The sequence below is a fragment of the Euprymna scolopes genome, chromosome 7 (assembly GCF_053919585.1).
Source record: "Euprymna scolopes isolate OS-2025 chromosome 7, ASM5391958v1, whole genome shotgun sequence".
NCBI lineage: Eukaryota > Metazoa > Mollusca > Cephalopoda > Sepiida > Sepiolidae > Euprymna > Euprymna scolopes.
In genome coordinates this window covers 47893890-47920608 of record NC_136488.1, presented here as the reverse complement: position 1 = coordinate 47920608, position 26719 = coordinate 47893890, and the positions used below count along the sequence as shown (strand labels likewise).

General features: G+C 34.9%; 1 protein-coding gene across 1 annotated transcript in view; it reads left to right on the top strand.

Moving 5' to 3' along the window:
* The first annotated feature begins 9349 nt into the window (after positions 1-9349).
* Positions 9350-26719, top strand: part of LOC145279712 (cancer-related nucleoside-triphosphatase homolog) — a 28995-nt gene continuing 11625 nt past the window's right edge. Inside the window, exon 1 of the mRNA XM_080130997.1 lies at positions 9350-9493. The gene's annotated coding sequence lies outside the window, so the exon portion shown is untranslated. The remainder of the gene's footprint in view (positions 9494-26719) is intronic.

Below are 26719 nucleotides of genomic sequence, written 5' to 3'. Positions count from 1 at the left end.
TACGTGTGACAACGTAGAAACCTGGAGACTGACTGACTCATCCTTTTAGATCAATCATCGGTCAAAGAGAGAGAGAGAGAGAGAGAGAGAGAGAGAGAGGGAGAGAGAGAGAGAGAGAGAGAGTGTGTGTGTGTGTGTGTGTGGGTGAGCGAGCAGTAACAGCAGAAGAGAAAAGAGAATAGATTTTTGGGGTATATTGGTTAGCCGAGTTCTTTTAGAGAAAGAGAGGATTAAAGAAACAATGTCTTTTCTTCATGGTAGTAGTATGTGGCATGAGGTCACTTAGGTTCACTCCTACAATTCCGACGAACGTTAAAAAGCATTAATGATCTTCCAAATCACATACTTACATCATTCGTAGACATTTATGCTGATGACACTACTATGTGTAAAAAAAAAAAAATCTATGGCAGTACATCTAAGACTGTAAACGACCAAGTTCTCTCTGATTCTCTCTCCTCTGATCTTGAGCAAGTGGTACAATGGGGAAAGAGGTAGCTTGTTACTTTTAATGCATCTAAAACCAAGCTTTTATCTTTACATCATCAACGTTCTGATCCCCATCTGACATCAATTGAAATAAATGGCTCTCGTCTTGAGGAGACCTCATGTTTTGACAAGCTTCTGGGCTTGACCTTTACTCCTGATCTTAAATGGAACACATACATTAAATCCGTTGTCAAGGCCGCTGGAATAATGGTGGGATCTTTCTATCGATCCAGTAGATATCTCACTGCTGATGCAATTCTCTATCTATATAAGAGCCAGGTACGTCCTAGGATGGAGTACTGTTGCCATATTTGGGCATGAGCTGCTAGAAATGACTTATCCTGCCTTGATAGAGTTCAAAATAGACCGTAGCCTCGTAGGGGGTGTTCTTTTCTCTTCCCTGCAACCTCTATCTCACAGAAAAGATGTTGTGAGTTTGTCTCTGCGTTATCGTTATTTTCATGGCAAGTGCTCGGCTGAGTTCCAATCTATGGTCCCCCCTCGTCAAACTTTCACAAGAAACACCCGTCTAGCAGAAAACACTATCACTAATTTCGCCCACTCTTTATCTGTGCCTAAACCTAAACGTAGATTCCATGATCAAAGCTTCTTTCTTAGAACTGCACGCCTATGGAACTGTCTTCCATTTTCCTACTTTTCAGCTGACTACAATATGGTTGTCTTCAAGTCTAACGTAAACAAGTTTTTGATGAGCCGTTCCAAAGAAGTTAACAAATTTACCGAATTTCCATTTACTAACAATTACTATATTGTCCAACTGACTACTGTACCCTCTTTAATCCTTATCCTCGAGTGGCCTCTTGGCCTTGATAAGTGGTGATGCCGATGTAAAAAAAATCTCTTGTTGAACAGAAATGAACCCTTTCTTAATTTCAATAATATTCATTCGATATTCGAATAATGTTTAAAATGTAATATATGCTCTGGGTAAGTCACAGCGACCCAAAACGAAAATAGCCGCTGAGTTCGAGTTTTTCGTCAAAACTGAAATTGAAAGAAATCTTAACTCCACATCTTTTTTTTTTTTTTTTTTACATAGAAGTCACCACTTATCAAGGCCGATAGGCCACTCAAGGATAAGGGTTAAAGAGTGTAGAGTAGTCAAAAGGACAATATAGTAATCGATAGTAATGGAAGTTCGGTAAATTTGTTAACTTAAGTGGAACGGCTCATCAGAAACTTGTTCACGTTGGACTTGAAGACAACCATATTATAGAAAGCTGGAAAGCAGGAAAACGGAAGACAATTCCACAGGCGTGCAGTTCTAAGAAAGAAGCTTTGATCATGGAATCTATGTTTAGGTTTAGGTACAGATAAAGAGTGGGGAAAATTATTGATAATGTTTTCAGCTAGTCTAGTGTTTCTTGTGAAAGTTTGGCGAGGAGGGACCATAGATTGGAACTCAGTCGAACACTTTCCATGAAAATAACGGTAAAGCAGAGACAAACTCGCAACATCTCTTCTGTGAGATAGAGGTTGCAGCGAAGAGAAAAGGACATCTCCCACCAGGCCATGAAGTCTATTTTGAACCCTATCAAGGCAGGACAAGTCTTTTCTAGCAGCTCTGCCCATATGTGGCAGCAGTACTCCATCCTTGGACGTACCTGGCTCTTATATAGATAGAAAATTGCATCAGCAGTGAGATATCTACTGGATCGATAAAAGGATCCGACCATTTTTCCAGTGACCTTGGCAACAGATTTGATGTACGTATTCCATTTAAGATCAGGAGTAAAGGTCAAGCCCAGAAGCCTGTCAAAACTTGAGGCCTCCCCAAGACGAGAGCCATTCATTTTAATTGATGCCAGATGGGGATCAGAACGTTGATGATGTAAAGAGAGAAGCTTGGTTTTAGATGCATTAAAAGTAACCAGCCACTCCTTTCCCCATTGTACAACGTGATCAAGATCAGAGGAGAGAGAATTGGAGAGAACTTGGTCGTTTACTGTCTTAGATGTGCTACCATAGATTGTAGTGTCATCAGCAAAAATGTCTACGAATGATGTAAGGATGTGATTTGGAAGATCATTAATGTAGATCAGGAAAAGAGTTGGGCCCAGGATGGACCCCTGAGGGACTCCAGCATTTATACTGTGAGCTTCTGATTTTTGCCCCTCAACTACTACTCTTATGAACCTATCAGAAAGAAATGATTTAATAATTGAGAAGACATTTCCAGCTATACCATAGCTACAGATCTTATGAAGTAAACCTTTATGCCATACCCTATCAAAGGCCTTAGATATGTCAAGAGCAATTGCCCTAGAAAGGTTGCCTCTGTCGAGAGATTCGCTAATCCTATGCGATATAACTGTAAGCACATCTGCTGTAGATCTAGCAGAACGGAAACCATATTGTGTGTCACTAAGAAGGTTATTTTTGCTGAGATGGTTGATTACTTCTCTATTTAACACAGATTCCAGCAACTTACTCATGACGCACAGAAGACTTATTGGCCTGTACTGAGAGGGGGATGAACGATCACCTGAATTCTTAAATACAGGGCATACTAATGAGATTTTCCAGGGTGATAGGAAGCAATTCTTCTTAAGACAACGTTTAAACAGTTTTGTAAGTATGGGTGCTAATTCTGGTTGAAGTTTTTTGAGTACTATAATTGGAATATCGTCAGGGCCGGTTGCTTTACTGGAATCAAGGTTTTTGATTAGCTTGGCAACATCACATACAGATATTTGTATATCACATAGTGTGTTTTCTGATACAGGAAGAAATATTGGGGGTTGGCAGCCTTGGTCGCAAAGGGTAGAATTGGCTGCAAAGTTCTTGGCAAAGAGCTTGGCTTTGTCTGATGCTGACGAGATTAATTCAGGTCCATTGATGATAGTTGGGATGGAGCACACGCTTCTGTTCAAGATTTTGTTTGCAATTTGCCAAAACTAAATAACAAAGATAATTGTTCGTAGGGAAAGTTTGCTTCGTTTAAAAAATTTTTGTTTGTTTGTTTGTTTTGTTTTTCGTATTGAACGATAAGATCTTTCCAAGCTTCAACTGATTACGGATAACGGTTCAATGCGCAGAGTAAATTACAGATTTCACATCTCCAAGAATTAACCGATGCTTGACAATCCATTGAATCATTTCGAAATTGTCAGACAGCTTCATGACAAGTTGTAATACTGTTATTTTTTCAGTCCACATGAAATCATTGTCATACACACCATTTCGTTACAATTAGTTACATTGTACGCGACCGTCTCCCTTACGTGTCATGTCGAAATTTAAAAAAATGATCCAGTTAAAAAATAATTACAAGCAAAAATAGCATTTATCAAATTATTGAGTTTTATCGTATGTTTAATGTGGAACAATTTTTGCGACAAATTTCGTTTGACAAACTGATTTATCTCCCTTTTTTCCTTGTTTTCAATTAAAACCCGCCATTTAAAAATACAAAATAGCGTATGTATGATTTTATGTAAAAACTAGATCTAGGACATCTTCTATTGATCGTTTTTCATAATGTTTTTAGCTTATACTAATTTCGACATGACACTATGTACATAATAGTGCTTTAACCTGAAATGCATTTGTTTCAAACCCCACTATTCTGCTGAAACATCTTAAATGTATAGGGTCGAGGATCCCGTAGATGTTTTCAAATGTTGGACTTTCTATTGAAGTGTATAGTTACTACTGTTCTGCATGTATCATGCATGGAAGATAGCTTAAGAAATAGCTTCATATAATGACGAGAGAGGAAATGAATACGGAAAATAGGTTCACTGAAATCTGAATTGTGGTTGTATCAAACGATATCTCAAGATTTTACAAAAAAAAAAAAAAAATTCTAGCCGCTAGATTTAAATTTTACTAGCTAAATCTAAAACAAAATCTCCAGATCTAGCGGGAAAAATGCTGAATTGACAATATTGATCGAGAGTATTTTCGTGTTTCTTGTGAATCTGTTTTAAAAGTAGCCCTTGCGCAATTTCTTTTCCCTCACCTTTAGGGGTGTAAAACTAACCAGTAACACTGATTAGTTCACCTGAACATTGTATGTTTTGAGCGTCAGTAGGACACGTTATGAAAGCTTTACCACACGTTTAATTAATATTATATTGATTGCAAAAACAGTAAACAATAAACAGCTTTAAGTTGAACTAATTACTTTATATTATAATATCATTAAACTTAATATAAATTTGCTAAACAAAAATAATTACTAGTAATAGCAATTTTGTTTTCATATATTTAGTGGAGTAATTAGGTTAATTAACGTTTTGATTGTAATGGACTGTCCATCTGACTCCATGTTTGAAAACTTATTAGATAGCAAAGAAGATGTTTAGATAGAAGGGGTTAAGTGACACCCCATAAAGACCTAACAGCAGTCAACGCAACCACGTGACTTCCAGCCGGAGGTCTACAGTCTCTTTTTGGGTGACAACTGAAGTAAGTGGATGCGATTTGTCACCGTTCTCTGGAAGCCCCAACAAAAGGGAGACGGTCGCGTACAATGTAACAAATTGTAACGAAATAAGCGATCTATCGGTCTACCTATCTGTCTGTCTCCCTTTTCTGTCTATATCGTTCACTCTCTCTATCATGTATAAGAAGCCCATCTGTTTTTGTTCCTGTTCTTTGAATGTATCTAAATAAAGCAAACAAACGTCGGCTTGGTTTGTATCAACGGACGAAGAGAATCCATGGAGTTTCGAAAAATACAATTCTTCTCATCAGAGGGAAGAGGTTTGCAAAATATACAATAAATTTTGAAGGTTAATGAATCACAGGAAACAAACAATATGAAATTCATCATATTTGCCTAAAAAATCCATTTAACAGTTTGTGACAGTTAAAGAGATTCAAAGAGATTGAGAAAGGGAAAAGGGGAGAAAAAATCAAATAGGCAAGACGGTAAAATCCCGAACATGGAATATATATATATATATATATATATATATATATATATATATATATATATATATATATATATATATATATATATATATATATATATATGAGCAGGTATGGTATAATAAATTGTGGGGTTTATCTATTTTATTTTTACTTTCATCATATTTTGCTTTGGTTTTGATACCCCCAAATTCGAAGCTATCTCTTTACAACCCTTCCTTTTCATAACCTATCATACTTTCATAAATCAGAGTCCATTTTCTGTAGGCTGTTTTTGAACCCAGTCAACGATGGGTATATATATATATATATATATATATATATATATATATATATATATATATATATATATATATATATATATATGTGTGTGTGTGTGTGTGTGTGTGTGTGTGTGTGTGTGTGTGTGTGTGTATATATATATATATAAGAGAAAGAAATAATAAGCTCTCCTCCTTATTGCGTATTGAGCTTTTTTTTAATTCGGTTGGGATTAAAAATTTTCTATATATACTGTTATTTATATTAGTTTGAAGTTTAACATTGCGTATATCAGGTAAACACTACATCCCTTTGTTTTCTTTAATATATATATATATATATATATATATATATATATATATATCCGAAATATACATACATATATATATATATATATATGTATGCATATATGGACAGATAAAAAGCCAAATTATATGTTCATCGGCGTTTCGTCTTTATTTCAAGACTTCTTTAGAATGAATAATTATATATATATATATATATATATATATATAGAGAGAGAGAGAGAGAGAGAGAGAGAGAGAGAGAAAGAAAGAAAGAAAGAAAGAAAGAAAGAGAGAGAGGCTAGTTAGAAAGTATTTTTTTTACAAGTTACAGTTGATTACAACGGTTATCTTTCCTAGAAAATAGAATGGAAATAAATCTTCCTAAAATGCCAATACTTTTTGCGTTCCTCGAATGGAGTTCTGGGCGTGCACCTCCTTCTTGGCATTTTCACTCTCTTTGACACTTTGCACACATTTATTTTCTGTGGTACTTACAGAGATTGGTGCCATTATTGTTGGTGGGAGAATTGTTGTAATGTATTCACATTACACAATTTTTTTTAATAATAATAATAATAATAATAATAATAATAATAATAATAATAATAATAAATAGATAGAGATAGCACCATTAGAAATTATACGATAACATTATGCTTTAACATTATACTATACTATAACATTATACTATAATATTATACTATACTAATATTGTTATAACATTATACTGTAACATTATATTATAATATTATACTATATTATAACATTATACTATAATATTATAATATAGTACTAGCGGGACCTGTGGAAATTCCACAGCGGCATCTTTATATACATATGTAATATATTGCTGTTGGGCATTCTGTGGGCGTTCAGCATGAATGAAGACACCATCATATAATTATAGCCCTTTTGTTAAAACTGTGTCGGCCCCCCTTACTAAAATAATAACTTTGATATATTGTCTGGGCTGATTATTTCATTACAAACAAACTAATCAATTAACTCACATTTCAGAATTTTTCCTAATTCTTGGATATGTTACTAATTTTGACAATCATTTTTCATAATTTTAAACCACCTTATCGGCCTTCCTTACTAAAATAATAACTTTGATATTTTGTATTTGCTGATTATTTCATTACAAACACACTAATCAATTAACACACATTTCATCATTTTTCATAATTCTTGATATGGTACTAATTTCGACAAGCATTTGTTATAATTAAAATTCACATTATCACCCCCTTTTCTAAAATAATAACTTTGATATATTTTCTGGGCTGATTATTTTATTACAAACACTCCAATCCATTAACACAATGCCATAGTTGGCTAAATTGGTCAAATGACCTGTGCATATTAATTAAGTGATTTTCCCAACGTGAAAAAATTACTTAATTTGATCAAGTAGTTTTTGTTTTACAGAGGAAAATCAAATTTTAATGAGATTGATCGTATCGTCGCCATTTGCCTATTTCCAGAGATGAGGCGGGGTGCCTTTAAACGATAAACGTGATTAAAAAAAGAACAAAATGAAAAAGGGATTTAAAAAGGACGTAGATACTCTGTATAATAAGTGAAAAACTAAAATATTTATCTAGGTATTTTTTCTGCCTATGTTTCAAAATAATCCTGTCAAATTTTAACAAACTTTAAGCGGTGATTGAAGTTATCTCACCCGGCGTCCCCTCCTCATCCGCGAAAAACGAGATGGCCGCAACACGATCGATTAAAGTTTGATTTTTCCTCTGTAAATAACAACTAATTCATAAAATTAAGTGATTTTTTTATATGAAACCTTTATTCCATAACGAGTACGTAAAATATAACATTTTAAAAAATATATTTTCGTTTTTTAATGTCTTGATTAAACTAAACAAGTGCCGTTATTTTTGCTTAAAACCACATATTAAAAAAAAAATCGATCTGTCGACTCTATCTTAACAAGCACCGAAATAGTTTACGATACTTTCCGCTGACGAGTCCATATAGTCTGAATGCAGTTTGCTCGAACGACGGGTCAAAGTTACTTGAATACCGAATCAGTAACAGCTAGTAATCGTTCCTTTTCTGTGTCCAAATTGGCCGTACATAAACAGTAAATCCCCAAAATAAAATCGCCTGAAATCTATAATATAAAGTTGAACGTCTGTGTGTGTGTCTGGTCACGAATAGGCTCCGATATGGTTGATTATTATAGAAAACTGATCACATATAATGATAGATATATCGAGACACAGGAATGGGTATGTTTGATCTGGCATAATGATGATTCATTAAAGTTGTGGGGTCTGCGTTCACGCCTGGTCTACAAAGTATGGAAACAAAAAATTAAAAAAAAAAAAGAAAAAAAAAAAAAAGAAAACGTTTACAAGTGTTTTTGATATAGATGTACATAAGAATACTTTGATAAGTATATTTTAACTTAAATAGGGATGGTATAATAAAATTGTGAGGTCTGCGTTCGCGTCTGGCCTCCATAGAATGGAAATAGGCACATACTTTAATAAAGACTTTTCATATCTATCTGCGTGAGTATACTTTAATAATTATGTTTCAGTTTGAAGAAATATAGTATAATAAAATTATTGGGTGTTCGTTCGAGCCTGACCTCCATAGAATGGAAATATGTCGCAAAGTTTAACAAGGTTTTTTAATATAGATCCACAGAATATTGTGATAAGTGTTTCAGTATGAACAGGTATGGTATAATAAATTATGGGGTTTATCTATTTTATTTTTACTTTCATCATATTTTGCTTTGGTTTTGATACCCCCAAATTCGAAGCTATCTCTTTACAACCCTTCCTTTTCATAACTTATCATACTTTCATAAATCAGAGTCCATTTTCTGTAGGCTGTTTTTGAACCCTGTCAACGACGGGTACTTTTGCTAGTAAGATGTAAAGGCGTACGGGAAATTATGACGTAAGCTATTACGTAGTTTCGCTTACCTGCAGAAACACATAATCTCTATATAATAAACTGTCGCTCGCTATCCGTCGAATATTAATCAATTATTTAATTGACTTTTAAGACGTGAGTGTCTTGAAACTAAGTAAATCGTATATGAAAAATGGTACAGAAATTGCCCATTCATGTTATTTTAATGGATGCAGTCCGAATAATTGGCTTTTTAACGCGCATGCGCGCCACAAACATACTACTTACGTCATCAAATTAATTCTTGTCTGCTGAATGCTATTCAAAAATGATGAAATTAAATGAAATTCGGTTTATGGGCAAAGGTGAGTTAAACTATAAACATGAATTAAATACAAACGTGCAGCTGCGTTGGCGGTGTGTCAAGGTTATTGTTATTTATTTAATAATATAAGCATTTTTATATTGTCTGCTTATATTTTACTAGTTAATGTATTCGTACATAAAAGGATTCCCAAATTTTATCCTTTTTGTGCGTCATAAAACATCATAAAAATAATTAAACTGTTATTTTAGTTTGTAAACGTTTCGTTAAAATGAAAAAGAAAAAAAAAATGAAAGAATTAGGTTTTAAGATTTGGAAGATATGTTTTTGTGGACCGAGTGAGGTAAGTCGCAAAAGAAAATGATTCAGTGACTTACACACAGGCTTCTTTCATCTCGCGCACACACATGCTTACACATGACGAGTCAGGCAAGCAAAAACGAACTACTATCCCCATCTTTGCACGCACTAGCAAGAACAAGGTAAACCAATTCACGCACATACACAATGCTACACTTTCAAAAGACTCGCATACATATATTACTCATATACGCATATTCACACTACTACACATTTTTAAGCCTTGTAACTATTTACTGAACTTTCTTCACCCAAACACGTGTTTCTACTATGAACATTTACTAACGTGAAAATAAATTTTATATTCTTATCTCTTGTATAAAAATATTTTTTTATAAAATTACGTTTTTCTCAATTTTTGCTTTGAGAAAATTCTATTTCTGTTTTTAGGTAGCTCTTGTTTATTTGCTACCTTCTATTCTCTGTTTAATTTATTCCATTTTTTATACGCATACATGTTTCATATTATCCCCCATTTCCTTCCTTTGCTAAATCTTAACTTTATGCCCCCATTGATATTAATTGTCGGTGTGGTTCTTGGTTATACCCAAAGCCGCTATCGTCATCCAAGACGGGCTCTACCAAAGTCAGGGACAATATCAGATGTTATTTTTGTATAATTCAAATTTCATTAATTTTAGTGGTAATTTTTAATTGAGAGTTTCTTATTGTTTAAAGATCACGTGACAAAAAACTAGTTATCCAGGCCGGGCGTTGCCCGATAATATTTATACTTTCATGCCGCTTTCGCATCTCTTTTGAAAGGCGAGTGTTTAAGTAGTAGCAACTATGATTTTTCATTGTCCTGAATTCATATTTCATTATATAAAAATGTATTTTTGGACGCTATTTCCTATTTTCATACTCGATGCTATAATCATTTATATTCACATGTGCTGTAGACCACCCTCTATTTTGGTCTGGTTTCTTTCACATATTTTAATATCGAATTAAACACACATATTTCATTAAAGACAATGTAAAAATGTAAATGCAATTAAATACTTTAATCACCAGCGTCTATTTTTAAAACAATTTAATGGATTATTTATAAGTTAAGCCTCATTACATCCCCATTAATGAGGGACGTTCCAAAAGTGTTGCCTCCTATGTTTTATTCCGTCCGAATGGATCAAATGGGATTACAAATTTTATTGTTATGATGACTGAACTTATGCCTTCATGATCTGAAAGTTCATCTCTTGGTTACAGATATTGACTGTATGAGACTCTAAGAAATGTCATCGACGTGCATCAGAAGCAGAGATACGTCATTGAACTTCTGGCAAAAATGCATTGAGAATGGTGGAGACTATGAAGAAAAATAAATTCTGGAGCACAAAAGGTCCCTCATTTGAATGGCACAACTCCCGTTTTTTGTAGCTTTCAACATTTAAAGTTAAAAAAAATAGGGGGCTTCATTTTTGGAACGACCTCCGTAAAACATATAAGATATAAGACGTAAATATATAGAACTACCTTGTTTTTGCCGTAAAAATTAAATTGCAATTTCAGATTGCGAAAGAAAGAAAAACAAAATATAAATATGTACTTTGTTATCAAAACATTATTTGCCGTTCCTGTTTTCAACATTGGACTGATAATACGGCTGTAGCAGACGAAATTGCAACAAACACAAGCAAGGGCGAATTATCGCGACTTGAGATTTTGAATACACTTCCTTCTTGGCTTGTCCGATCAGAAACCAGCTCTCAGTCACGTGACCGAGTTTATAAAAGGTTAAACCCGCAACACAGACACACACACACACACACACACACACACACACACACACACACACACACACACACTCTCTCTCTCTCTCTCTCTCTCTCTCTCTCTTTCTCTCTTTCTTTCTTTCTTCCTTCCCAAATCTTGAGCTGACAACAAGTCCACGTGGAACGGATCTGTTCGCCCCAATTTCTCTTTTGGCATTTAAAAGAACTCATCCGGCCCTTGGGCCTGGGGTCCTATTAAGACATGAATACAAACAAGCCAATGTGGCTATCTTCACACACAGACTTCAGCGAAATACACACACGTACTCTCTTTCTCGTCCTACAGTACTGTTTCTAATTTTTCGTGACGCACATTCCAACTACTACTTTAAACAGAAACATACATGAACTATTTTCCCTTCTAACAGGCCTCTCTCTACATAGAAACACTTTCCACGACTAACCCTTTCTCTATACAATCTACTAACGAAGATAATAAAGCCCTCATTAAATGTTAAAATACGACTTCTTTTCTTGTCCTTCCATTTCTACACCGCCTTCGATTTTTTTTAACATAACAGAAACCTACTGCAGTCGTTTAAGCTTTCCATCCAGATACCGGATTTTTTTATGTTATTATATTTAATAACAGATTCACTTCCGGTTCGGTTTGGTCACGAGGAACTAACGCAACACGAAACCGAATATCATAATAACAAAAGGAAATGCCGATTTTTTGCTTTGTGAACTTATGACTCTTTTTTCGTGAACTAATGACTCTTTATTTTCTAACAGCACATAAACATATAAATAACATGTACCAACTTATTTCTATTCGTACCAGTTGTAGATATGTTGTCGGCAATCTAATAGCGACTTTGTTGCTGTCGTGCTGAGGTATGGTCCTGTTTAGTCTCAGGAGGTTCAACTTTCCAAACTTTCCCTTCTTTCTGAGAAGCGGTTAGTCTGAGGTACCCTTACTAAGGAATGCCGATAGGGCTGCTCAAGCGTATTTTGTAAGCCAGAGTACACTAATCCTATCAAATTACTTTCGGTATCGTGTATTTTAAAGAAAACATTGATTATCTCGACATTTAAAAATTCGCTAAAATTTGCAATTTCTGTAAGATCCGGATACGGTGCGATAATTGATTCTTTGAAGTTTGTTATTTCTTGTATAATCACATTAGTATGATCGAAAATAGTGTAAAAGTACTTTAAATTTCCAACTGTACGTCTAGCGTTATGTCTAACGTACTGGATAGGTAAATAAAATAAGTAATTAAGATTTTTAAAGATTAACACGCGTTGCCGCGCTTTTTGCAGCTGTTACGAAGAGCTTGCGAATACCGACAAAGTTGCGTTTTGTAAACTGGTCTTGCAAAATAATTAATGAGAAGAAAAAAATTACAAAGTTGGGAATTGTTATCTTTGAAAAATTAAATATGAATTGGAACCTAATTATTAGTTCTAAACGTATTTGATATATTTTAAACGTTTGCGTATTAAATTGCAAACATTTTCACTGACCATTGTTGTCCAAGAATATTGTGACTCGAATTTTTTGTCTGCAATGTTTACTATCATTTTTATGTTTGTAATAAATTAGGTATGGCCAAAACAGAAGGAGGGGTAAGTATTTTTTGACGGAGTCTCTCTTTGTGTGCGTATATCTTGTTACCTTCTGTTCGTGTGAGTAGCAATTCGTTTCTGTTCGTCTGACTCTTGCTAGTGTGTAGGAATGTGTGCGCGAGCTGAATAAGGCTGGTACGTGAGGGGATTGTTAAACAGACATTCTCTGACTTTAGATGTTTTATAAGAGTTTCTAACTTCGCGTCGGCTCACTATTTTCACATTGGCGTATTACTTTTTGGCGTTTGGAACGATTTTCATTGGTTGAAAAGACTTTGAGTTCACACGTTCCCGTGAAAACTTCCTTGCTTTGGGAAGTGAAGAGGAAAGCGAATTCTTATAAAGCGCAGCAGAGAAATAAGGAGTTTAGCAATTATAGTCATTTTTCGATTCGGTCCCCACTATTTTAGCAGATTTAATATGAATAGATGTAATGTTTTTAAGAGTGTTCTTCAATTGTACACATTTGAAGAGGTTAAAGAAACCGCAATAGATGTGTAGCCCGGCGTGCATGCATAATTGGACACAATCGTTACACTAGCTGATCTTATAGTCAGCAACGGTATCACTTTAGTCTATCATGCACGCTTGATAGGGCCGATTGATTACGTCTCAAAAGAAATAGTTGACAAAACACCCGACGTCATATAAATATCTTTTCGCTTTGTTTGCTGAGTCTTTTTTTAATCTATGCATTCTGTAAATTGGGCATGTTCTGTGATGCAGTGAAAAGGCACATTATACTTAAATTTCACTATTTTCCTTCATATAATTTATCGTATTTACGACCAAAATATCATTCCCTCGAAAGTGTGCTTAAATGCCGGATTACTAGCCGAAATACATGTTTTGGGAGTTATTAATAATACGAGGTCACTAGTATAATAGATAGTTTAAGAATTATAGTAAAGGATAACAAAGTTTATTCATACCAAATAGCTATTTTTATTGACAACTACAAAATGTACGCGGCATTGCCCGGTATTAAACTTAACGTTAAATTCCTTCAAAAAAATGAAGTAAGAAAAAACAAAACAAAACAAAACAAAAAACAGAAAGAAACTAGACATGTGCATGCGAGTATTATTTTTTTTCTAAGCAGTTCACTTTTTGTAAGAAAAAATACTCGAGCTGAGATCAAAACAAAAACCTAAAGACAGTGAGTTAATTACGATAACCATTAGGCCAGCTGGGCACTATCTGTAAAAGGTGTTTTCAAGCCGATTTATTCTTAGCATAATGTGAATGATTCGTGCATGTGCAGTCGTGAAGCAGTTGAGAAAGAAATAAAAGCCGATGACCCACAAGTACCAATTTTTCAATTTTGATTCCTTAGCAGCGCTTTTCCAGATTAAAACCGATTAAATTTTTTCCACGTGTCTGAATACCCTGTATACCCAATTTCAAGTCTGTAGATAAAAAATTCGTTGAATATATAGGTTGAGAAGTGTCCTTATACATACACACACTTACTTTTATAGAAATATAGATTAAAGATAATGAGAGACAAAAGTTCAGATAGTCCCAAGAACGTTCCGGTGAAAGAAGAGTTGATTTGTATTTTAGGAGAAATTTAATACACATGTATGTTTCAAGGGACGTAATTACGTTTATATGTTATATGGTGTGTAAATAAAATAGATATGTATGCGTGTGTATATTAGCATGTCTGCTATTTTTAGTGTGTATTAACTTGTGCGTAAATATTCAAAGAAAGTAAACGATGAATCTCTGTAATTTTCTATTACTGAAAGAATTATCGTATCGGACAGAATTTTTAAAAAATCCCAAGATCTTCGATTACTAGCTCATTAACTAGGTGGTCATAGGAAGAGAGAAACTACGCAGGCATCTGCAAGCTAACACTTCCATATACCAGCTGCTAAGCAATTTCTATTTCGAAATAGATCTCTTTTCTAACACACGATCTTTCTAAACCACTCAAGGCCATTGGTATCTCTCAACCACCCATATTTATCATTTAACAAGACGCGTTGAAGCTTCCTTCACATTTTTGTTGCAATTAAAAACTAAACAGGAAACTAATTTTGTTTGGATCTTAATATATGGCAATACTATTGTTACGATAAAAATCTTTAGGTTTTTACGTTTTTAGTGACCATATACATATTTCTTTTCCGTACACGAAGTGGGTGTTTTGTGTGTTATGATACCATGGATAACACATGGATGTCGGAAGAAAAAGGAAGGAACAATAGTGAATAGTTAGATGTATATAGATGCACATTTATTTTCGCATAAACAATTTATCGAAGACAAAAGAGATCGCAGAAGCATTTAAGGTGTTGCACGATAATGCACCAAGGAAAAAAAAAACATTTGTACAACAGAATTAATATATTACGGTCCCAAATACAAACACATGTTGCCAGAGTCGTAGTTAGAGATATATGCTTAGATTACTTTTTTGTTTATTTTGTTGTTGTTGTTGTTGTTGTTTTTTGTTTTTTTTTTGTTTTTTTTGTTTCTTTTGTTTGCTTTTTTGAAATTTTTAAACAAGTAAAGGAAAAGCCAATACCAAAAGAAGGAATGACAAATTCTAATACTTACAAATTTTTTTTTTTTTTGACAAATTCTTATAACAACGAAGGATAAAAAGTAGTTAGTAGAATGCGAAAATTCACGTTCCAAGTGAAAAAAACAAAAAAACTTCTTTTGTCTGTGAGAAAAAATTAAGCAATCATGTTTATTACGGTAAGCGACACGTGAGTTTGTGTGCGATAGTGTGTATAAATGGAGCAGACAATTTGGATGTCGCATGCTTGCCCTTGTTTTGCTAATGAGAGAATAAGTGTGTAGAAACCTGTGTGTATGTGATTTCGAAAAGGTATATGCGGATGCTGTGTTTAGTAGTTCTGGTTGTGTCTGGCCTAAACTGAATTGTGACGTACGCAGGTGTAATGAATCTGAAAGGAAATAGCTGAAAAGAGGGCGAAAACTGTGTGCTTCAACTTTTATATTACATGCGAAATTTTGGCAGTGATTATTATCGAACTTATGATTGGCTGAAAGAAACTAGTTATTGGAGATAATTCTCAAAATACACCTGTCTTTGGATTTTCATCTTTCCTTTGTTAATGAGATTGTTGCATTGTTACAAATATCGTCATGCTGTCAAAATTTAGTTGTTTGTGTAAGTACGCTTACATCTTGTATATAATAAAAGAGGCGCAGTTTTCCCCCTCTGCACCAAAATACTGTAAGTTTACACCAACAGATTGCAAATAAAAATTATGTTTACGCTATTACCTTATTTAACTATAGAACGCCATTTCATACACATTATTTCGTAATATTAAAACATTATATTTATTCCTAGGAGCGCCATCTTCATCATCGTCATAACCTACAGAGGAAGTAGCTCAAATTTTTCCCCCTCTTCCATAAGTCCTTTTACGATCCCATTTTACACCGCGTGCATTTATACTTTTTCCTACTTTTTACAAGATTTTAATTATTAACGATACTATCTTCGTTATCCTTATCACTAAGAAACTAATTACTTAGTTTATTGATTATTTGTCATGTTATTTTACCAAACGGAAATTGGAGTTTTATATTTCTATTGCAGTTTACATCATTTCATTTACAGTGAAAAATAATTATTAATTATATTTTATTTCATTATTAAAGATACAGTGACAAATAATTATTAATTATATTTTATTTTAGTAATAAAGATAACGAGATAGTAATTCGTTTTTACTAAACGATTATTAGGGACGCTTTAGAAAAACCTTTCATCTCATTTTGCTTTCGGGTTGCCGATTCAATTTTTTAACGTTTTCACGTTTGTTTAAATTATAACTGCTCCACAAACTATAAATGGTTAAAATTAAATTACAGTATTATTCCACATGTTAACATGTGGTTAACAATTAATTTAAATTAACCTTTTTATTTTATTTTATTAATAAATATACCGCAACAATTACTAGGGACGCATGGGATAATATTTAGCTTCATTCGGTTTTCGAGTTTCCGATTTGATTTATATGTTTGCATGTCTGTTTATATACACAACCTATAGATGGATAAAATTACATCACGCTATTATTACCCATGTGAGGATGTCATTAAATTTTAATTTCAGTTAACCACGTTATTTAACAAATAAAAAAAGGGTAAATATGGGGATTCTTTCCACCTTCGAAAAATCCTTTAAAATTACGACTTATATGGGGTTTCGGGGGTGCTGAAAACGAAAATAACATTTCAAATTCTGGCAAACAAGTAGTTTAACATATATGAAGAAACGTTAATTTCAAAAAAAGGTTTTCGGGGGTGCTGAAAACGAAAATAACGTTTAAAATTCCAAAAAACGAGAAGTTTCAAAAATATTAAATACTGTTAGTTCCAAAAAGTAGGGAATCACTTCTATATAATAATTTAACGTAAAATGAACACCCACTTTATGGCCACCTATTGTTTGGGGGTAGAGGTCGGGGTACAATGAATACAATTTACCGTAAACTGAGCACCTACCTTTTGGGGGGGGGCGAGGGGGTGTTACAATGCATTAATAATCGATTTGGCATGCACCATCCCCAAATAAAAAAAGTGGGTGCTCATTTTACGTTAAATTGTGTTCATTGTACATTGACCCCCCCCCTCTTGAAAAAAATGCGCCCATAAAGTGGGTGCTAATTTCGCATTAAATTATTATAAAAAATTGATCCCCCACGCTTTAGAAACTAACATTTATTCATATCTTGGAAACTACTCGTATGCCGGATTTTTATACGTTATTTTCGTTTTCAGCAACCCCGAAAACCTTTAAAGTGGTAATTTTTTAGGATTTTTCGAGGGTGGAAAGATTCTTCATATTTACCAAAAAAAGAAATAATGTCAAATAAAGTTTTACAATGAGTAAATGTGCTTCATTTTATAATTTATAATTAAAAGCGTTGAACAATACAAAGTGCAATTTTGGGTAATAATTTTTACATTGTTTGAATAAATCGTTCTGTTTATAAGGTTTGGTAACGTACAGGTGACTACAGGAATTTAAGGGTTCGATAGTTTTGTCACTATAACCACAGTCTTGCCAACTAAAATACCTTGCACTGAACTTTACCCTGAACCATATTCTGAAAAATACCCTGAACCTTCCAGCAAATTTTGTGACAACCCCACCCCAGGCACAAAATGGGGTGTCTATTCCAAAAGCCATTTTTAACATGAGGAGGTTGGGGATTGGCAAGCGACAAAAACAACAACAGCCGTATTTTAAATTTGCGGGTGGCGGGATGCAACGCGGGTTACGGGTCCTGCTAGTTTTATTTATATTGTTTCTTCATTTTCTGGTGATTTGTTCATTTGTTATCCTACATTTTACGTCTGTTTATAATTATACATTTAATCTCTTATTTTTATCTAGAATAGTCACCTGAGCGTAACTTTTACTTCCGCCCTTTCTCGACTATCAGATGAAGTTCTCCTGTTCTTCTTTTACCTCAATTTTTTTTTTCTTCAACTCCTTTTGCGGAATATTTTCGATTCAAATAGGTTTCGCCATTAATCACGAATTACTTTAACCCAAACTTCCTTTTCTTAAGCACAAACAATTGTGAAGTATAAATGAATACTAAATATCACCGTGCACGTAAAAACACCGATATTCAAAATAACTACGAAAATAGATTTGAAGGTGAAGTTTATAAAAATACCCTCTGACATTTGGACCGCTATCATTATTTTTAAAATATAAAAGTAAACATACAAGGGTCCAACGTACTTCTGCTTCGACGTCCGACATGAATTAAGAATTAATCTTTTGGTAATAAATAAGATATATTATCATATCTTCGTATTACCATCCGCACACCTGCTGTTAAGTTGAAACGTGGGCGTTAGTTACGCCTACAAACAAACAGCTGAACAGATGTTGCTAATATTTTCATCTTTTTCCCCCAACAATGTCATATTTCCTGCTGCTGAGTTGAAGCGTGGGTGTTAGGGACGCCTACAAGCAGATAGATGCTGCTGATTGTTGCTGCTGTTGTTGTTGTTGTTGTTGTTGTGGAGTGTCATTTTCAATGATTATTATTGCTGGCATTCGTTTCTTTGATATCTTTCTAGTTAGAAGGACCACCTATATTTATACTTTATAGAATATCTATAGAATAGATACCTATTAGCCACAGTTTGTGCCCAGACCGTAAGTGATCTATAGTAACTAGCAAACCACATTTCTTTCACTTAGATGGGAAACGTACTGGTGATTATCTTTACATGAAAACTAACACCTAACTGCATTTCAAAACACACCCTAACCCTTATACTATAATTTTCCAATTAGTCACTAATCCAAAAACCATATTTAATCTTTTTGTTCCTAGTAGAAATTAATTTCAAATCTACAACCCATACGTGAAGATTGCCAACATCCTGAGGTGAAAGTGTTTCTGTGGAACGAACTGGATTCGAACTTGTGTTAACCACTTAGACGACGTCACTTCCCAGCTGCGGATACTCTCTTCCCTTTTTACAAGATGTCGAGTTTTTTTTTTTGTTTGTTTTTTTTTTTTGTTCTTTTTTTTTGCAAACAATCCACGAATAAAATTTCAACCATATTTGTCCTATTAATATTTATCACTGGAAAAATGGTTGAATTCAGTAGGTATTTCACTGTCAATGCAATCCTCTATTTGTATAAAAGTCAGATACGCTCTAAAATGGAGTACTGTTGCCATGGGCAAGAGCTGTGCGGCACACTCTATCCAGCTTTGATAGAGTTCTGGCTTCGAAATCTAGTATGTGATGCCCTTTACTCTTCCCTGCAACCTCTTTAGGGAATTTCCCTAATAAAATAAAATAACACAATTCTATGAACAATGACAAACAACTTCTTCAACTTAACAAGGGAAAGGTTTATTCGCAAAGCGTACTGAAGGAAGAAAGTAGAGTCGGGTCTCCACTGCCTTACGAGGTAGTTACAGCCCGTGGCTGTCGTCAATACCTTTAGTAGGAGCAGCGAAGCGAACAGACGTCTAGCACCGACGAAGGCTGTTAGCGTAAGAGAGAGTTTTCTTCTGGGACCGGAAGCTGTCTGGTCCCTAGGGGTTAATTTGTATTCGTGTGCAAGTCCTCAGATTGGACAGTTTAACGCCTCATCACTCACTCAGAGGAAGCGAATGCGCGAGAAGAAAAGGGGTCTATTTGTGTCTGCTACACCTCTTTCCCACAAAAGAGCCGTTGCAAGCCTGTCTTTGCTCTATTATTGTTTTTTTCATGGCAAGTGCTCGACTGAATTCAAATCTATGGGCCCTACTTGCCAAACTTTCGCAAAAACACCTGACTAGCTACAAACACTAGAAACGATTTCACCACTCTTTATCTGTACCTAAATCTAAATACAGATTCCATGAATAAAACTTCTTTCCGAGAACTTCCTGCCTGTAGAACATTGTTCTGCTGACCTGCTTCGTGGTTGAATACAGCATGGTAGCCTTAAAAATTCAATGTAAACAAGTTCTTGTTCAGGGGAATTTACACCATTATTTTTTTGTTTTTTTAACCAATTATCAAGGCCTGAAGCATAAGGGTTAATGAGTGGACGGTAATCAATGCGACAATATCGTAGTAATCGTCAGTAGTTGAAATTTGGTAAATTATATTACTTAAGGAGACGGCTCATCAAGAACATGTTTACATTGGACTTGAAGACGACCATATTGTAATCAGTTGGAAAGTAGGAAAATGGAACAGAGTTCCACAGGCGTGCAGTTCTAAGAGAGAATCTTTGTTCATGGAATCTACGTTTAGGTTTAGGCACACATAAAGAGTGGGGAAAATTATTGATAGTAGTTTCAGCTAGACAAGTGTTTCTCATGAAATTCAGGCAAGAGAGGACCATAGATTGGAGCTCAGACGAGCACTTGCCATGAAAATAACAATAAAGCAGAAACGGGCTCGTCACATCTTTTCTGTGGGAAAGAGGTTGTCAGGGAAGAGAAAAGGACATCCCCCACTAAGCTACAAATTGTCGTTTTAACTCAGAGTTCCTGATTTTAAAATAGATCTTAGTAACCAACGATAACAGATTCTGATTATGGAATGAAGAACGCGATGGCAGGATGGATAATGTAAGACGCGCACACACGTGTGTATATGTATGTTTAGCGGGGGGTGGGGGATAGTCAGGAAAACCTCTCTAAAAAAGAAGGTCCTGTTTAAACAAACACATAACCCCACATAAAGGTACAACAAATAACGGTAATAAATAAATAAATGTACAATAAAAATACTCTAGATATAAAGCATGAATATATTAAATTAAATTTAATTTAGATTAAAATTAAAATAAAAATAAAAAGGTAAAGATAAAATTTAAATAAATATTTTAAAGGAATTATTTTAAAAATTCGTAATTTCTTTGCTTATAAATGTACAATAAAATAAATATAAATGTGAAAGGAGGAATTGAAAATAATTAAAAATAATTAAAGTAATTTTTAAATAATTATCCAATAGTAAATGACACTTAAGGACTGTGAAGGAGTACCAGCACAGTCCTACTACTTTCACAAAAATTACTAATACTGTCACCATTACTATTAATATTAGTAATAATAACAATAATAATGATAACAATAACAATATTAATGATAAAATAAAAAAGTATTAAAATAATGATAAATACAAAATTTAAATTTAAACAATAATAATAATAATAATAATAATAATAATAATAATAATAATAATAATAATAATAATAATAAAACCACATATATAAGTAAATAATGAAAATTATAGGAGCAACCCCCTGGGAGGGGGGGGGAGAAGAAATGGATCGATTGTAGGGTATAATGGTACTGAAAATAAGATTAGGAGAGGGGTTCAAATAACGTAGCCTGGTAGGAGAAATGAAAAGGTTACAAGGGAGCGGGGGCGAGCATAACAACTCCATAGAAGTTTTTTTATTATCGGGGGGGGGGGGGCATAATACGGTTAAGGTAAGGAGGGGGGGGCATAATACGGTTAAGGTAAGGAGGTAGTGAGGAAGGCTGAGATATGATTTAGAAGAGGATTGGTGGGGAGTCTAGATTAAGAGGTGAATGCGGTATTTAGGTGTGTTAGTGCTAATTAGGGTGTGTATAGGTTAAGTTATGCTGCTGTTAGGCCATTTGGCAAGGAGGAATTTCCTTTTGTGGGGACATTGTTTGAAGATCTCATTTTTAATGTTCATACAGCCTATGGATGGGTTATTGATAGCCTGAAGGATCCTATATTTTCTGTGGTGCATAAGGAGCAGGTCTTGGAGGTTGGGTCATAAGATTTTTTAACATCAAGGATCGTCCATTCTGTTTTATATAGTGTTTGATTCTTTAAGTGACCAAATCGTGGTGGCTAGAGATGTGTCAAATCTCTTTTCAGGGTATTTGAAGGTGGAGTTGTGTGCATATAGTCTCTGATTGAAGGTACCATGAGTCATTCCAATGTAAATTTCTTCTTTACTTGGGTTATTTCCAGGAATGACTTTGGCCTGGTAAACAATAGATTTAATTGTGCAGCCTCCTCCCAGAGGGCAAGTATCTCCTCTCCTGCACAAGTAGCGGGGTTAGGGGGGGAGGGTATTGGAGTTGGGGTTTAGAGGTCAGGATAGAGCCGACTGAAGGACAGCAGGAGTTTTGATTGTGTTTCTGTTAAAGATATTATGGAGTTTGTTGGTGGGTAGAAAATGTTTATCTATTAGAAGGAGAAATTGTCTACCTATATTGTATTTGACATTGAGGGGGGAAGGGAGGGGGTGAACCAAATTATGTTCCTGGATCTGTTGGATCTGCACTGTCTGGTGGGTGGATTGGGTATATATGAGATATCTTCCTGGTATTCACTTTCTCGGAGGGCACTGTTGTAATATGGTGCAGCTTGCTGGAAAATCTCTCGGTTGGATGAAATTTGGAGATTCTTCTGCTGATGCTGGGGACAAGGTTCTGAAAAACACGGGGTTGAGTATTGATGTACGTAAGCTGTTCAGTAGGCTTGTAGTAGGGTCTGGTAAAGTTGCTGGACAGGTCCAATGTTACATATGAAAAATCCACACTAGTGAAGTTTGTGTCAATGGTGATATTAAAACCGAGTTCTTTAAGGACTGCGGTCATTTGTTTTCTGGAACTGTCTAGGTTCTGACCATTGTCGTTGTGTGAGAGATATAAGTCATCATCTTGGTAGAGGCCGAATTCATGATTGGGGAACTTGTTGTGCAGGGAGTGGAGAATAAAGAGGCCTACCAGATCACACACATCCGCACTTATCATTGGAACATCAAAGGGGTCCTCAGGATCGGATTTCTTAACCCACGTTTTGTTGTCAAAGAAGAGGAGTGAATTTCTAGCATAGAGTATAGTTTCAAGTTCTAGGTCACTGATCTCCATGAAGGATCTGGCGAAGGTTAGAGAGCTGGTGAAGATTTCCCTGCTGATGGAAGGGTAAAAGTCTGTGATATCGAACTGAGTGAATGTGCATTGTTCTTTATTGGGAATGGCTTCAAACCAGTGGATGGATTCTTGGGAATTACTCCAAAGCCTTAGGTTTAAGTTATTTTTGATATGTTTATTAATTTTCCTGATTATGTGTTTACTTGATAGAGCCATTTCACTCTTAGCTGGGTTGATAAATCTACAACACACACACACACACACACACACACACACACACACACACACACACACACACAAACACACACACACACACACACACACACACACACACACACACACACACACACACACACACACACACCTTACATTATCCATCCTGTCATCACTTTCTTCCTTCCATAATCAGAATCTTTTAGCGTCGGTTACTAAGATCTATTTTAAAATCATGAACTCTGACTTAAAACGCCTGTTCAACGGGTTTTTTTCTCTGTTTATTTTGCATTGTTTTGCCTTTTCAAAGTTGCTGATGAATTTGCGCTGATTCCGTTCAACCTCTTATGGTTGGTTCAATGCAATGAAACCACTGGTATGCCTTTGAAATATGTATATATAGTTTTTAAATAAATATTGTATCTTCAGCTCTCACATCCAATGATCGAGCACTTTATTGGATTTTTTCATCGCCTCCTGGCATACTATATATATATTGTATTATTTGCATTGTTTTGACTATTGTTCTCCACCTATTTATATGATAAATTATGATATATATATATATATATATATATATATATATATATATATATATATATATATATATATATATATATATATATATCATAATAATAGATGGAGTTTTGTTGATAACACAGATTTCTTTTTTGTACATTGTCCGGGAGGGAGAGACTGATTGTTATTTATTATCAAATAATAATCTGGAGGGTCAAAATTGAGAGAATAAGGTGGCTGCGACATTTTACCAAAGAAAATTATCCTCACAGATCTATGCTAACTTTTGTATTTTGAGGGCAAGTAGATGGGCGTTTTCTCGTGAGGGCAACTTTCAAACAATGTATTTGCTGACAATACACATGTGTTGCTCTCTTATTATTCAACAGTTCATAATGGACACGATTGTACTATCATATATAAAACGTGGTTCTTTAGGATGAAAGCTTTTTTTTTAATTTCTGGACTGGTCACTGGTCAATTACTCACAACTAATTTACTGATGACCAAAACCATTACTAGGTCAGTTAGAATGTGTGCTCGTGGGGCGGGTAACTTTGGGTGGGGCCGCAAGTGGAAATTATTTTTTACGATATGAACAACGCTTCATTTTTAATTGTGCACAAGATTGTATTTCTATTGTGCCTGGAGTTATAATATATATAATTTCTTAATTAAATATATAAACTCATTTTATCCAGAGACTTCCAGTGTAAGACATCTTTTTCAAAGAAAACGTTTTTGGATTTTTTCTTTCCATTTTGCTAGTGGTTTCACCCTTAAGGAGTCGGCTCTTTGTAGAGAGAGAGAGAAAAGTATATGACCGGTGTTATTGAAGGTTGTCATAAAGTTTAAAATCAATGTATGTGTGTTGTTAGCATGAATTTTTAATAAGCATTTGATCACATCTTTGAAAACATTATTTCATACGAGTGATTTAAAAATTATAGAAAAAACGAAGTGAAAATGTTTCTGAATTGGATTCGAACTTGGCACACCCAGGTTGTCAGTCCATGTCATTAAACACTTAGCCACCGTCACCTCCATGTTTTTGCTGCTAATGATGATGTTAGCATGACGGCATATAGTTGGACTATCTCAGTAGTTGGTTGCTATTTCCAAAAGTTCGTGCTGGAGCTGTGACAAATAGGAATATATAATTTTCTTAATGAAAACTCTGGTTGAGATCTATGCTGCATGGATCTGTTGGCAGGAAAGAATTTGTTTTCTACATCATGGAGCTCCGTAGATTTGCTAGTGGTAATTTGATTACTCAATGCTTAGAGTTCATAGATATTCAGATCAAACATTCCGGTATGGTTTTACCTGTTATACTTAACATGCCGATCAGCTAATCATTGCAGTAGGCATTGAAGTTGTGCATGTGTAAGGTGTAAGGGGGAGGTGTTAAAACGAACTTCTATTGTAACTGAGACGCTTACGCTGTTAACAGCAGCGGCGTATGGCATATGCAAATGATCGTGCCGGCAGCATGATGTGACGTCATAGAACCGACAAAAGGACCCACTTGGACAGAGAAGTGGTGCTTGAAAAAGCATGTGTTTGATTTTTCATCACAGCAGTGATGAAAAATCACATGCGGCCAAAGAAGGAAAAAAGAACGGTTTGAATATTTTAGAAAAAATGCGTTGTTGGAAATACCAGATATAAAGGCTTTTGCTAAAAAAGAAAGTGTGTTGAGTTATTTCCTGTCATTTGTTTTGTTAATATAATGACTACATAACACTGTATATTAGCAGTATTTAATAAAAACCTATACACAATAGAAAAAAACAAATTCTTTATAACAACAATCAAAGGATTTATTCAATTACCTACATCATTCAGCATAGCTGGAAGAAAGTGTAGTAGTGTCCAAGTAAAGAAAATAAAGATAAGTTCTTTGAATCACAGCATATATATGGCATAATCAATCATAAGCACATTGGTTCTCGTTTGATTACCAAGATTAAGCAACGTTGAATCTGGTCAGTGCTAAAATGGATGACCATTTGGGAATGCCAGGTGCTATACGTGCTCTTCGCTTATCTCAGCATTGTTTCCAGTCGTCTAGCATGTATCCTTGCCACTAGACTCAAACAGTGTTGATTCAGGAGAGGTGTGGTTGAAATTGTGCAACCCTTTCTTCACAATTACTCAGTATCTCTTGGGACTGAATGGAGGCATCATCGGTTGTATCCTAAAAAGCCTATCAGCAGTTATCTTCAGGGAAAGATAGTTGACGCTTAAACGTACAGTGGATAGGGACAGGAGAGAGGAAAGGGACGTCTTCTCTCATTGCTTCCAGGGTTCTCTCTGCTCACCAACTCTTATTCCCAAAGAAGCTGAAGTAATTCTTTAGAGGAAAGATGGCATCAATGCGCCCTGCAAGCTGATTGGTCAGTGTGTAACCAAATCACCTAGCAAGAACATTCCTCTGTTAGAAAAAATGTCTTTCTTTATGACTAACCTGGGTGCCGGCATTGCCTGGGTGTTTGGAGATGTGTGTTGAGAAAAAAAAAAGTGCTAGTAGGCAGGCAGGCTTGAACCCGTACCGTGAAGGAGGAAAAGAATGTGAAAAAAAAAGTGATGTTTTTGCTGTTGCGTCAATCGCCAAACCGGAAGTGACGTAAGTTTAAATTAAGGCTAGTCAATCGAAAAGAGGGGATGACTTTCGAAAATATCGGCGAAAAAAGCGACCCCTCCCTGTAATAAAGTGCCCAG